This window comes from Phocoena phocoena, chromosome 7 (genome assembly GCF_963924675.1).
Source record: "Phocoena phocoena chromosome 7, mPhoPho1.1, whole genome shotgun sequence".
NCBI lineage: Eukaryota > Metazoa > Chordata > Mammalia > Artiodactyla > Phocoenidae > Phocoena > Phocoena phocoena.
In genome coordinates, this window is record NC_089225.1 from 98,139,528 (window position 1) to 98,153,673 (window position 14,146).

Below are 14,146 nucleotides of genomic sequence, written 5' to 3' on the forward strand. Positions count from 1 at the left end.
GGTTTCTGTTTCAGCACCCATGGAAAAAATATTACAAATTTAAAAAGCGATTGTGAATTTAAGAGCAACTCTTCTGACAATAAATTGGAGGTCACTGTAGTAATATTAATTTGTAAGAATTGTTTCAAGTTAGATTATGTCAAAGCATTTGCTTTCAGAATGAACATATTTGCCTTTGAAATTATGAGACTTGGATTGAGGAGACAGTAGGGGACATGAAGACCCACACTAGGGTGCATCTGGCTAAGGTAACACCTGGAGTCCAGGACTATAAAATGGAGAGGTGATGGGGAGGGAGGGGATTGTTTGTAAAATCAGGTAGGTTCCATGTGGGATACCCCATGCATTTAGCTATACCATGTGCCTGTGGACAAGGAGACAGGATGATGAGACAAACTGGATATGAATCCTCAGAACTCAGTCTCCAAGCTCAACAGAGGTGAATATCATCTTCGCGACAGAGTTGTGATGGCTGCAGGTGGAAGAAGGTTTAAGGGAAAACTGCGGCCGTGGGAAGCTACTTTGAGAAAGTCTTTCAAAATGGAAAAGTATATTCTCTTTATGGTTCAACAAATCCAATGTGTATTATTGATCACGGTTTTTGGTAGTTTCACTAGCACATGGAGCCTGAATTATCAGGCATGTTCTGGCTCCTGAGCCAAATGCTTTAATTTCACTATCAATTCCAAGGTACCAGAGCTTCTAGCCAAGGTCTCTTGCAAACGGGGCCTGAATGAGCTGCATCTGGCGTAACCAATAAGATGTGACACTGGCCTTCTGGACTAACAATGGGATTTCTTCATAGCAGCCATTCTTTATAGCACCGTCATCCCTTTGTCATGGCTTGTGAACAACTTGATCCCTGCAGGCATTTCTCTAGCAACCTCTCCCTCCACGGTGCAAAGAAAGCCAGCCTGGAAAGTTGCAATTAGTCCCATGATTTGATCAGTCTGCAGCCTAGGCTGGGGAATTCTGATACTGCCCTTTGAGAACAGGTGGTAGTGCTGGGTATAATCTTCTGGCAGGTGGTTCAGGCATCAGCAGTTCAGAGTGATTTAATGGCACAAAATCTGAGCAAAGCCTGAACAAAAGTTTGGGGGACTGTATGTGAAGTGAAATAATTAAATGCGCAGGGTTATTCTTGGGAAAGAGTTCCCCCAAAAGGCTTGAAAGAAGTAAAAAGTGTAGAGGTATGACTTTTGAATGAGTCCATGGAAATTTCTCAGTAACAGAAAGGGTTTTAAAACATCAAGTTGGCCGAGGTTCCTTTTGTAGGAAGGAGTTATTGTGACACCTTAGAATCACATGGGGCTTGGCGGCTAGGGCAGCTGTGACTTGAATTGTGTCTCCCCAACTCATGGCTAAGTGAAAGATTGAGATTTGGGAAGCAATTGCCGCTAATTGCCTTGAACAAGGATTAATTGGCATTCCATTTACTTCCAGTCTTTGATACTCCTCTCCCATTGCCACCTTGCACACCACGACTCCCTTGATGCATAGCTTTGAGCATGAGGATAGGAAAAGGAGAAAGGACCCCTCCTCTCTTATCTTGTCTTCTGTTCCAAACCCTGATCACCGTGTCCAAAATGGCAGGTCAGACCAGTCACAAGTGAAGTTGAATCTACCAGGGACAGGTGTCTATAAATTACTCTGTTGTCCACTAAATCTTAAAAGATTTTAAGCAGAAAAGTCCATGTTTGGTATTACCATATACACACTACTATATACAAAATTAATAATCAACAAGGACCTACTGTATAGCACAGGGAACTCTACTCAATATTCTGTAATAACCTAAATGGGAAAAGAATCTGAAAAAGAATAGATATATGTATATGTATAACTGAATCACTTTTCTGTACACCTGAATCCAACACAACATTGTAAATCAATTATACTCCAATATAAAATTTTTTTTAAAGTACATATCTCCCCGGTATATTAGAACCTGAAGTTTCTAGACAGAACTTGGAGGGGTCTACAGGGTCTACACTCTGTTCATTCAGTCTCTCAGTTCCTTTACTTCTAATATTCTTCTCCCTATTCTGAACCCCCTAAGAGAGAAACAAAGCAGAGAGGACAGTACAGGGATATGGGACCAAGAGTTAGGAGAAGAATAAAAAAAGGCTGAAGACCACGCATATGAAAGGCTTCTGGAGGAGTCTTTGCAGGTGAGAGCTGGATTTTATTTATCATTAAAGGCTTTCAGTAATTATATTTCTCATATGACTCAGGCATTTGTAGTCTGGCCAGCTAACAGAACATCTGTTTACAGAAAAATGGTGAAATATGCAAAGCACTTCTGTTAATTGGGTTTCTACTCAACACTTTCCATCTTCTTTCCAGACTGGAAGCTCAGGAACCTTCCTGGTTCTTTAATTAAGAAGAAAATGACCAGCAGGGGAAAGATGTGATATTCACTGAGTCTGAATGAAATGCAAGAAATGATTATTGTGAAATAGTCTACCTAATTGATAATATTGCTAAATTGAATTTCAGTGTCTAGTTGACTATTGACTCAATATAACCTAAATACAAAACAATAAAGCTTGTCTAGGGAAACTCATGTTAAAGTTTATTAATGCTATTTTCCTCAGCCTGTATGCCTGCTGGTAAATCATTTAGTTTTACTGATAGAGCCAGCATAGACTGAATATCCTACATTATGGTCCTTCTGTGTTATTGCAGGAGTGGGACACAGTATATCTCCATCTGGCTATATGTGGTTTGACTGGCTAGATAGGACAACCGTTTTCTTTATAATGACATTTACTGTATAGAAATTTACAGGGAAAGTATTCTGTAAACTTTAAAATGCCAAGTATTTACATACTTACTAATGATCATATGGTCTTTCTCTCTCTCAAATCCCATGATTGTATATTTTAACATAGTTGTAAACACAGTGTGTACATATGGTTTTGTGTTTTGCCTTCCTCACTTAACATTGAATGTGTATTTCCATAATAGAATACAGAATACAATTTTAAAGCCCACAGATGGTTCAACGTATTGATGTATTTAGTGAATATTTTAATATGTCTCACTGCTCTGAAGCTAATATCCCAACATCTGCCAATTGAACGTAATTTTTAACTGAATTAAATATGTACATACTTGTTTCCCAGGACGTACAAGCCTGAAAGATGCAAAATACGGTGTTTATACTTCCCACTAGGAAGTGTCATAGGCTCCGGGTGCCACCACTATAATTCTGGACCCCAAACCCCAAGTCCCTCCCTCGTGATGGCAGAGTCCCTTTGATGGTTCACATGTATTGTTGGAAAGTCATTATAGTTTCCCTCTTTGCCCCCACATGGCTCTCTGTCTACTACACACTGAGCACGCTTAGTAAGTTTCTGCAGTGCCTTCACTGTCCTTGCAACTTTCTGGATGTAGTATTTTTTCCTTGCTGTGGTCCTAGCTGCATTACCACGTGGGAAATTATTGTCCTAAAGATGGGGAAGGAATCTCTTTCCATCGTTGATAAAATTATTTTGTTGGTCCACAGCACAGGACAGACTTTTATCCACTCACTCATTTATTCAAATGGTAATAAGCATTCCTGATGGTGTTGGTCCCATGCAAGGCACTGGGGATGCAATGGTGGCCATGTAGACATAGTCTCTCCCTCATGGGCCTTATGGTCTTGCAATTGTCATCTATTAAGTCACAGTAGTAGGGTTGTTCTTTTCATCTGACTTATTTTTTTTCACTTTAGTATGACCCCACCAACCCGCCTTCCCCAAACACAGTGAACTTCTCTGAGAATGATTGTACCCACACCCAGGATATTCAGTCAATATCCCCTGGGCAACATAGTACACTTACTCTCCTATCAAATGAAATCTTTCCTCATCTAACATTTCCATTGAGAGTTTAAGGATGTCTTCAGCACTGCCTCTGAGCCTCATGTTTGAAAGGATCAATGCAGTGTGTCCATTTCCTGTCTTGCCCATAGATGAACAGTGAATGCCTATGGACATGCACAGAATTCAGACCTTTTTCTGGAAACTCATTACCCATATATAAATCTTTGCGCCTAAAACAGTATGTAAGGTACCTCAACTGGAATATAAGTAATGTAGAGCCATGTGTTTCCTAAGTTAATATGTATGCAATATGCAAAAATGGCTAAAAAGAAGTGCTATAGAAATAAAATAGCTGTTCATATTCAGGACTTCTGAGGCTGGTGACAGTATCCCAGCAACCACCACCTATTACTTGAATCATCTAAGTTGTATGTTGATTACTCAGTGAGGAGGTAGACGGAGGTGTAGAAGAAGACGACATGGTAAATCAACCATTGAAAACCCTCAGGAGGAAAGCCTTCCCATAAAAGTCAGGGGGGTAAAACAGGAGAGGACTTGGTGAAGTTCTTTCCCTCTATTAGTCTCCCTCAACATTTTATATAATCTCCTGAGGACAAAGAGGAAAGCTCAGATTCCTGTCCTCCTTCAAAGAGCTCTTCATTCCTTTGTGTTTACTCAATATATACTCAATATACCCAGTGTACTAGCTACTGCGGGAATATGACGATTTTCTGGAGTAAGTCAGATGGGGCTTGATTTCTGGCTTTGTCCTGGGCAGATGATTAATTTCAGTTTCTTCCACAGTGAAGAGTAGCAGAATATGTTACCCCAAAATATGACTGTAGGAGTTCAGGACTTGCCATACCATAATGGGCCATTTTGGTATATTGATTATTTTGAGCTATAGGCACGTGGAATACAGGAAATGCAGGGAGAGGTTGTCTCTGAATTTTCCTTACCTTTCTAAAGACAGATCCTCCCAAAGAAATTCAACTGTCATAAATCCCCTCCCCAGGAGTTTCATCAACCAAGGTAGATTGACCCTTGTCAGGGAGAAGAGTCTAGAAGTCAATACCACATCCAGACAAACTTTGTCACCAACTATCATACTTCCCATCTAATCTTCTAAGGACCCATTTATCTTTCCTAAAAACCATTCACTCTCGGCTAAGAAGCATAAATCCCACTTCTCTTTCCCTATGAAAATGGTAATTAAGTCTAAATTTTAAGCCACATTGAGAAGCTCCTCATTTTTCCCTGGGTATCTCCCATGCATACATGAGGTATACATGTGAATAAACTTCTGTTTGTTTTTCTCCTCTTAATCTATCTTTTATTACAGGGGGGCTTCAGCTAAGAACTCAGAAGAGCAAAAGGAAAATTATTTTTCGTCCTCTCTGACAGTTACAAGAGATAAAATTATGACCTTTCAGGTTATTGAGAACATATTTAAGTGTCCTGAACATTGTCTTAGCATATGGATAACCAGCAAATATAAGTTGATTCCTTCCTTCTTGGTTCTCTGACTCATTCCCTCTTTCTCTCCTTCTTTCCCTACAAGCCTTTATTTCTTCCTTTCTTTATTAAGGAGCTGATAATCTATTCCCTGACATCAAAACTAATTTTAATGATAAACAGATTTTCTATCTCAACATCAAATTAAAAAATATATATTTACTTATGATTTCATAAAACAACCTAACTTTTCAGAATCTGATAGAGAAATAAGGGTGATATTTATGATAAAAACAACACAATGATTATGATAGTAACAATAAAAAGACAATATTGATAGGGGTTTACATATATATATCACCTCCTCTGATCTTTAGTTTTATTGTCACCTCCACAGAGACAGAAAATTTAAGAAAGTTGCTACCATAAAGCAGCTAGGAAGCGGTAAAGTAGGATTTGAACCTAATACTTCTGATTCTAAATCCTAGATTTATTCCTGTATACTAGGCGGTCCATGTTTGCAAATAATTGTGTAAACAGCAAGCTTTCCCTTATAGAAGTTTATGCCAAAGCTTATGGGAGAAAAACCATAATATATTTCTTTATAAAGTCCTGTGACATTCCTATTCTAGTCTAGCAGGCTTTTCTAAAATGATGGCTTCTGAAAGAATAAACTAGATTTTTATAGGGAATTAAATCTTCATGTTGAAGAAATGATTTAATCATGAAAACTGTTTATTTAATAGTTATTGAATAGCCATGTTTGGAATTTTATGACATTAGCCACATACATTAATTCCTTTCAGCTTATTTCACAAACCTTTACAAATGATGCCGCTTGTTTTGTTCCATCTCAAACTGCCTTCAGGTAGGAAGGGGCCTCCAAGTGGAGTTGGGTGTCTAGAGATGACACTGCAGAGTCTTCACGACCAAGACTAACATTACTATGAGCCATACATGTTACATTCCCAGAAAGATTAAACCTTAAATAGTTAGATTGTAGTGGGCAAAATTAGGTTGGGTATTTGACCAGCTACACAAACATGTGCAAATCCAGAGTGATAAGAAGATAAGAACTAAAAACAAGGTTTTATTTTAGATTTACTCTGTAGGTCCAAAGGCAGCTATCTTGAACTGTGATACAAGTAAAAACTAACCCACATATTAAAGAATATTCTTCAGAGATCGTGAAAATGAGTTAAGTTTATATGAAATGATAGAAAATGAAACCATCCAAACATCAGTACTCTCATTCTTCTCTGAAGCATAAAATACCACAGTTTAATAGGAAAGTTACAAATGAGATACAAGGGAAAAAAGAAGAAAATCTTTTCACACAGAGCAAGCTTTTTCTTTATTGTTACCCTGATAAAATTATAATCTATCAAGAAAAATTACCATCATCACAAATTCTGATCATCTGTATTACAACCAGTGATGAGAAAGTAACAGCTAAGGACAAAGTTAAAAGATTTGCCTCAAATTATTAACACAACAACTGTATTTTAATATACAAATATGAAATGACAATTACTTGGCAATTATTTGTAAGTTCTAAATTTTACCAAATAGTACATGTTCTCAAATACACTGAAGAAACAGGAAAAAAATTCTATTAGTAAGTGCCTCTATCTACATGCCAGCCAATATCTCTTCTTTTTTTTGTTTTTTTGCGGTACGCGGTCCTCTCAGTGTTGTGGCCTCTCCCGTTGCGGAGCACAGGCTCTGGACGCGCAGGCTCAGCGGCCATGGCTCACGGGCCCAGCCGCTCCGTGGCATGTGGGATCCTCCCGGACCAGGGCACGAACCCGCGTCCCCTGCATCGGCAGGCAGACTCTCAACCACTGTGCCACCAGGGAAGACCCCAATATCTCTTTTTGTCCATCATGTTATAATGTATCTAGAAAATTTCCATTGTAACTGCTAGACACGTATCTCTCTATGTGATTGAGTATTTTTCATTCCTCACATATTTATTTTATTTTATACATGGACTTGCCTTGTCAGATAACTGCATTTATGTGAAAATTATATTTGCATATACATACACATGTGTACATACACATACACACCCAAATTTTCAAAGGGTTTCAAATAATTTAGGAAACATGGATGCAGTTAGCACAGGTCAGTTAAAGTAATGAGATTGAAAGTATTCGATGAGGAACAATAATTGTACCAGGAAGATAGGATAAGATAGTTTAAATATTCTGATAGTCCAGCAGCCTGAGCAGAAAGGATGATGTTTTGCATCATTCTGTAGTTCTCACTGATAAAAAAGAAGTAACATACTCCAATAAAGATGCTAAGAAAAAAAAAAGGTAAAAGACAAATGTGTCCTGACCCTTAGTTGACACAGGTATTCATTGAGTTGTATCTTATAGAAAGACAGAGTCCTACCATCCTGAGGAGAAGATCTAAGTACAGAGTATATAGAAACATATATCTATTTCATGTATAGTCTCTGGTAAAAGTCAAAGCACTGAGCTGGCAACATGCACGGGCTGAATACCTTCATGAGGGTAACATGAAACTTCCCTGAGAGGTCAAACAAGGAGGACCCAGTTACTTAGTGAACTAGGGAAGCACCTTCTGTTTCCATTTGCCTTCATGTGTTTTTACTCTCCTGACACCCAGTCAAATTCTCTTCCTTTCTACACGTTGAAACCTATTCCCAGGGGACATTTGACAATTACCTGAGTCTGTATTTCTGGATTCTGTGGTACTTGCATTTTAAGGTTTGCCTCCAATATGAAAAGAGAGGATTTTGCCTTTGTTGTTCAGTCTTGGAGGAAGAGGAAGTGATTCCTCTGGGGTCAGGGTGAGAAGCCTTCCCGATGGCTGCCTGTTTCTCAATTTGTCTTTCCATCTCAAGGTAACAACCTTAGTGATGTCAGTTGGGAAGAATGTGAACCAGTGGTGTGAAGACAAGCAAGCATGACAGGTGCCCCTTCCCCACTGATTATGTACCTTTCTCAGAAATGTTTTAAAAATTATATTTAGTAAAATGGCTGAGTACAGTTTCTATAATATGGTTTTGGGATGTTGCACAAATGTTCAAAGACAGAGTGGAATCAAAATCATGAACCATTTCTAGTAGGTTTTCTTAGCTGAAGATATTTGACTTAATGTCTGTAGATACCGTAAGAAACAGTTTAACTGGGTCAACAATTATTTTGGTGCTGGCAGATGGACCACAGCGTGCTTACAAAAATGGGCATTGGAACAGGTGGCCCTGAGGTTCATGTCCATTTGGTGTCAATCACCATCTCTATGACCATAGGCAAGTAAACCTTAGCCTCGGTTTCCTAATCTGTAAGCTGCAGTGAAGCTTTCCCTTCTTTATGAGACTGCTGTGATAGACTTTAGATAATGTAATTGACGTGATTATTGCTATGCTTTGAGCATATTAGCTGCTCCAAGAAAATATTAATTACCACCACCACCCTACTATGACTACAACTGTTATTATTTCATACACTTCCTCAAAAGTACAGTAGAAATGTAGGCATGCGAACTTTCTGACGTGCAGCAGAAGAGGTAAAAATTAGCATAAATATTTCCATTTTCATGAGCTTTGCGTAGCGATCGTCTGCTAATGAGTGTAGAAAAATTTTTTAAAAATGAGTTAAAAGTTAGATGCAGAATTGGGATTATTTTCATGTTCTCTGACAGTTAGAAACAATAAGAGCATTAAAAAATTTTTTTAATCTTGGAGAACTCCGTTAAATCAAAAGGCTTTGAAATATTTTGTTTTTTAAAAATGCTAATTTGGAGATCTTAAAAAAGAACAAGATCTAAAAGCTATCAGATGGCAGACCAAAAGAAAACTGGGCATAGTCTTCAGAAAAATATTTTATACCTCATCCTTCATTTTCCTCTATTTTTGGTTAAGTTTCCATGGAGTTCTATCCTTGTGGGGTAATTGGACTATGCCGATGTCTGAGAAGCAAGAAAGTAGTCTAGGAAACTAAAGCTGAAATCGACCGAAATTGTCTTTCCTGAAGCATTCAAGAAAGGTTGGGCTTCTCAAATTGGTATTCAAGGATTGTCTGAATAATCGCCTGGGACACTTGTTAAAATGCAGATTTCTAAATCCTAAGGAGGCCCCACTAAATCAGAATAGTGTCCCAATAATGTGCATTTTAATAGTCTTATATTGTTTAAAAACCATTGTGGTAAATGTTGGATAAATAAATGCCTTCTTTGGATATTTTAGAGGAAGGCTCTCACTTCTTTTACTAGTATTATTTTTAGAAGAAATAAGATGATGGCCACGTTGTTTTATCATTGTCATTCATTTTTGGCTTTTACCATATTCTTGAATATGGTCCTGATACCTGATAACACCCAAGCGATAAAAGCGAGTCATCACAGCTTTAAATGTTGAGTGCAATGAACTGTAAACTCACGTAGAAGCAGGTTTCTTGTGCAGGTTCTGTGTGGTTGTTCGTCTGTTCATTCGTGTGTCGGTTTACAGCTCCTGGACATATCTAGTTAACTGAAATCTATTTAACTCAACCTCTAGAATACATGAAATCAGGACTGGGGGCATGTGGGAATCTCAGATAACAGGAGGATTGAGACGGGGAGAACATTAACTCTCTCTTTGCACAATATTTAATGAATTATTAAATGATACGTTAAAACTAGCCTTCAAAGAGAGAAATCTTTTTCATACTCCCTATAGGCTGTATCTCTTTTGCAATAGACGTATTCATGCAAGTCGGAAAACATATTCTATGAAATCTGTGAGTAGCCTTTACAAATGTGGTGTTAGAAGAATCATTGAAAGAAGAGAGAGACTGGATTTCAGAAAATAAAGAAAAATACACAGTAAAAGTGGCCTAATAAATTTTAAATTTCTAAAATATGATTTCACACACTTTCGTCTGGGTCGAATTTTAATAGATCGCCACCGAGGTGTAGTTGGGATTTCTGCCAAACTGCTCTAATTTCTTTGCAACGGAAATCATACAAGCTGAGAAGAGAGGGAGGGAGGGAGGGAGTGTGTGTGTGTGTGTGTGTGTGCCTGCACGTGCAAAACAGTCAAATGTTGTAAACTCTCCTTTGAAGTAACTTAATTCTACTTGAAATTCTCTAATATGATAATGAAAAATCAGACCTGAAAGATGGCTTGAAAATGGAAAAGCATGGCTGGGAAGTGAGATAAGTTTATGCCTATCAATATTTTTGAGCCCTGCCATTAAAAAAAAAAAAGAAGTATTCAGAACACCATGTTTTAAATCAATAACATAGCCAAACAAAACAAAACAAAACCCTGCACACACACACACACACACACACACACACACACACACACACACACATACACATCCCTTTCTACTAAAGTGTATCTATCTTCCAAGAAAAAAAAAGACAAGAGTTTCAGGAGACTGGAGACAGCTTTCTCTTACTCAAATCTCACAGTATCCTTCTCCATTAAAGTGCCGGAAGTTTCTTTGCCTAGTATTCCTTGATTTCTCTCCTTCGTAGTATTGCTTTCTGGCCTTTGGACAGGCATTTGAGTGGAAGCCAGTCAACACGTTATAATTAAGGAAGTTTGAAAATGACTGGAAATCACAATTACTCCTTGTCACTAGAACAGTGGGAACACTTGTGATTGGGTCTGCATTGCCATCACTGTCTACCCAAAGCTTGATTATTAAGGAATATTTTCTCTAGGTCTCAAAACTGGATTTGTGGTTTGCCTAATTAATCCAAAGCCATGAGACCAACACTTTAATTGTGATAAATAATGTTTTGTTTTATACACAGCAACACAGATATTAGCGATCAATGATTATTATTTTCTGATTTCTATCCCCCAATATTTTGGCATGTTAGATTAATGTCTATTTTGGTTAGGTTCCATTGTGAAACACTGACATTGAGAATGGACTTCTTTCTTAATCCATCACGGCTTTCTGGTAAAGAGTAAACTCCTCTAAAATTTCTGAGATGGGGCCTTTCATCAGTCCAATGCATCACCTAATTTTATCCCAGCGACATTTCTGGACCTTCTGATCCTCTCTGTACCACTACTTTTTAGAAGATTCCATCTTCAGTTCAATATTAGATCTTTCTAATTTTCTTTCTAGATCTCAGTACCCCTTGGCAACCAACCTCAAGATCCTTTCCATTATCTTGGAGATATGGAGGTCTGGCTGATATTTCATCCTCAATGTTCAAATGGGGACCTCATTTCTGCTAAGTTCTACCCTTGCCTGAATATTACATTGTCCCATCCATTGCAAATCACCAAACGTCTCCTAGACTTGGAACCATTAAGCTAACCCATTCTTCTCTTCTCACTGCTTGTGCTGAGGGGTTAGCTTGTCTGAGTCTTCTCTCTTGTACAATATCTCCAGTATCTTCAGGTTCCCATCAAGCACCACAGTCAAGCCTTCAGAAGTCCACACCCACCTCCAAATCCTTCCTACCCTCCCACAGTGTCACCTTCAAATCCCATCTGCATCATCTGAACTGATTTGAATACAGGTAAGACTCTACCACAAAGCTTCTCTAGGATGTCATGGATGTATAAGAATGTGAGAGAATCCATAGAGAGGTAGATTACTTCTTAACACAAACAAAAACCAAACACAACAATTTTTAGGTGGTGAGTATAGATAATGGTTTCTCATTAGCAAAGAGTTAATGTTCTCTTGGACACACTGGGTTTCCTATTACTACCACCACCACCATCATAGTGTAGCTTTATATTTGGGTAGTGTTTTCTTACATTCGAAAATTTTCTCACCCCTTTTGTTCATTTAACCTCACAACCACTCATTAGCTTTGACATTTACTAGAGTGCAGTCATTCCTTAAATGGGATTGCATGTATAATCAGCACTCACGCAAAAATTGTGGAGAGTCAAAATTGCCCTTAAAAAATACCTTTAAAAGTTCATGAAAATAGCATAAATTATTTAGTGTTTATTTCAACTTCTTCATGACGCCAATCCAACCAGTTTTTCCTACTACATTGAAAAAGGTCACTATTTCTTTGGTTGAATACCAGATGATGTAATTTATAATCATTTGAGATTTTCTTGTAGAAAAACTATTATTATTGGGTTGACCAAAAAGTTTGTTTGGGGAAGAACCCAATATTACTGTTCTTCTTATTTGCTGAATATATACAGTTGAATTTGCACAAGTTGAATTTACACATATGACATAATGCCACTGAGGTATTTCCATTTGAAGACAAGAAACATAGGTCAAGTGAGATTAAGCAATTTGCCTAAAGTCACAGCTAGATACTGAAAGAAATGAGTTTACAACTCAGGTCTCCTCCTACTATATCAGGTTCTTTTTCTATTAGATGGAAGTTGGCTAATTACTTCCTCCTATGGGAACTGATTGACTGCCAAAATTTGCCTGGTTACATGTAGCAAGTAGAATTCTGAAGCTGAGTCTAGGCTTAACAAGAAAGACCATAATAATCATAGGTCTGCCATGGGCAAGCGTAGACAGAAATAACATGCTTGTTTCATATTAAGAATCAGGAATAGTTCTTTCCTTTCTCAACCTATCAGTACAATCACATGAAGATTTTAAATCTGAGAATTAATCATATGTTTCCCATATGGTCTCAGTTAGATTAGAAGGCTGAAAAAAGCAGGAGGAAACATTAACAGAAGAGGTAATTGGTTGACTAACTTTTAAGTGTATTTTTACAATGGACACATTCTTAAAGTACTCATTAACTAATGGAATTATGGCAGTGTGTGATGGCTGTCTCTACAGAATAGGTTAAAAAGTACACGGTCATAATAGCCTCTTGTCGTTCAAAGAGCTGGGAGGCGGCCCCAGCCCACTTGCCTCCACTGAGAAGGATCAAGGGTCTTCTTGATATTCATCGTTCTGTTCACCTAAGCTTCAATAAGCTGCTTCACTTATGAGCTGCCCTAGAGGATGAGGGGAAGAGAGAGAAGAAAATGCTGCCACTGCATGCGGAAAGCAGCCATTTAGACAGTGTAGAGTTAGGTTCATGATTCCTGAGGGACTTATCTTGACAAAATTCTTTCACCCATCTTCCTTCAAGGCTGCCAAAGACCAAGACCTGTCAGCTCCCCAAGCTTTTCTGGTGTGTGCCCTGAATGGTGGCCTCTGGGGAGGCAATGTGAGGGGACAGCATGAGGATAACCTTGGATGCTGCCTCCTAGGAGTCTCCTTCAGAGAACTAGCAGCACCGCACTCCCCATTCACTCTGATGTAAGAGGTCATTTTTGCTCCAGTCTGATGGAAAAGGAGGGCATGTGTGTCTGTAATACAGAATAACAAACCTGACTCCATACTGGGTCTATTCCCTTAGCTTTAACCCTTGTGCTCTGCTGCCTCTGCTTAGTCATGCCAGCTCTGCACCTTTCGTGAAAGAAATTTGCCTATAGCCTGAAATGTACATGATGGCCCATTCTCAAGGCTCTGACCTTTAAAGGTGTAACACTTTTCCATTTCATATAGAGATAAAAAGTTACAAAACAGAAAGTATTATTTGTCTTGCTGGAGGTTTACAAGAACATCGTGACCAGACCTGCCTGGACAGCTGCAAGAACAAAGGATTCCGGCACCAAGAAGTCTGCAACGACCAGCCACACGCCCTCCCCTTTTAATATAAAAGAAGCCTGAATTCTAACTCCGATTAAGGTGGTTCTTTAGGACACTAGTCCACCATCTTCTTGTTCTGCTGGCTTTCCAAATAAAGTTACTATTCCTTGCCCCAACAACTTATCCCTCAATTTATTGGCCTGTCATGCATTGAGGGCGAGCGTACAAGCTTGGACTGGGTAACATGTTTACTCTGGAATAGACCACAGAGCAGCCTGATCTTCTGCCGCTACCAAGGTCCCTGATTTTCACTCAGCTCTG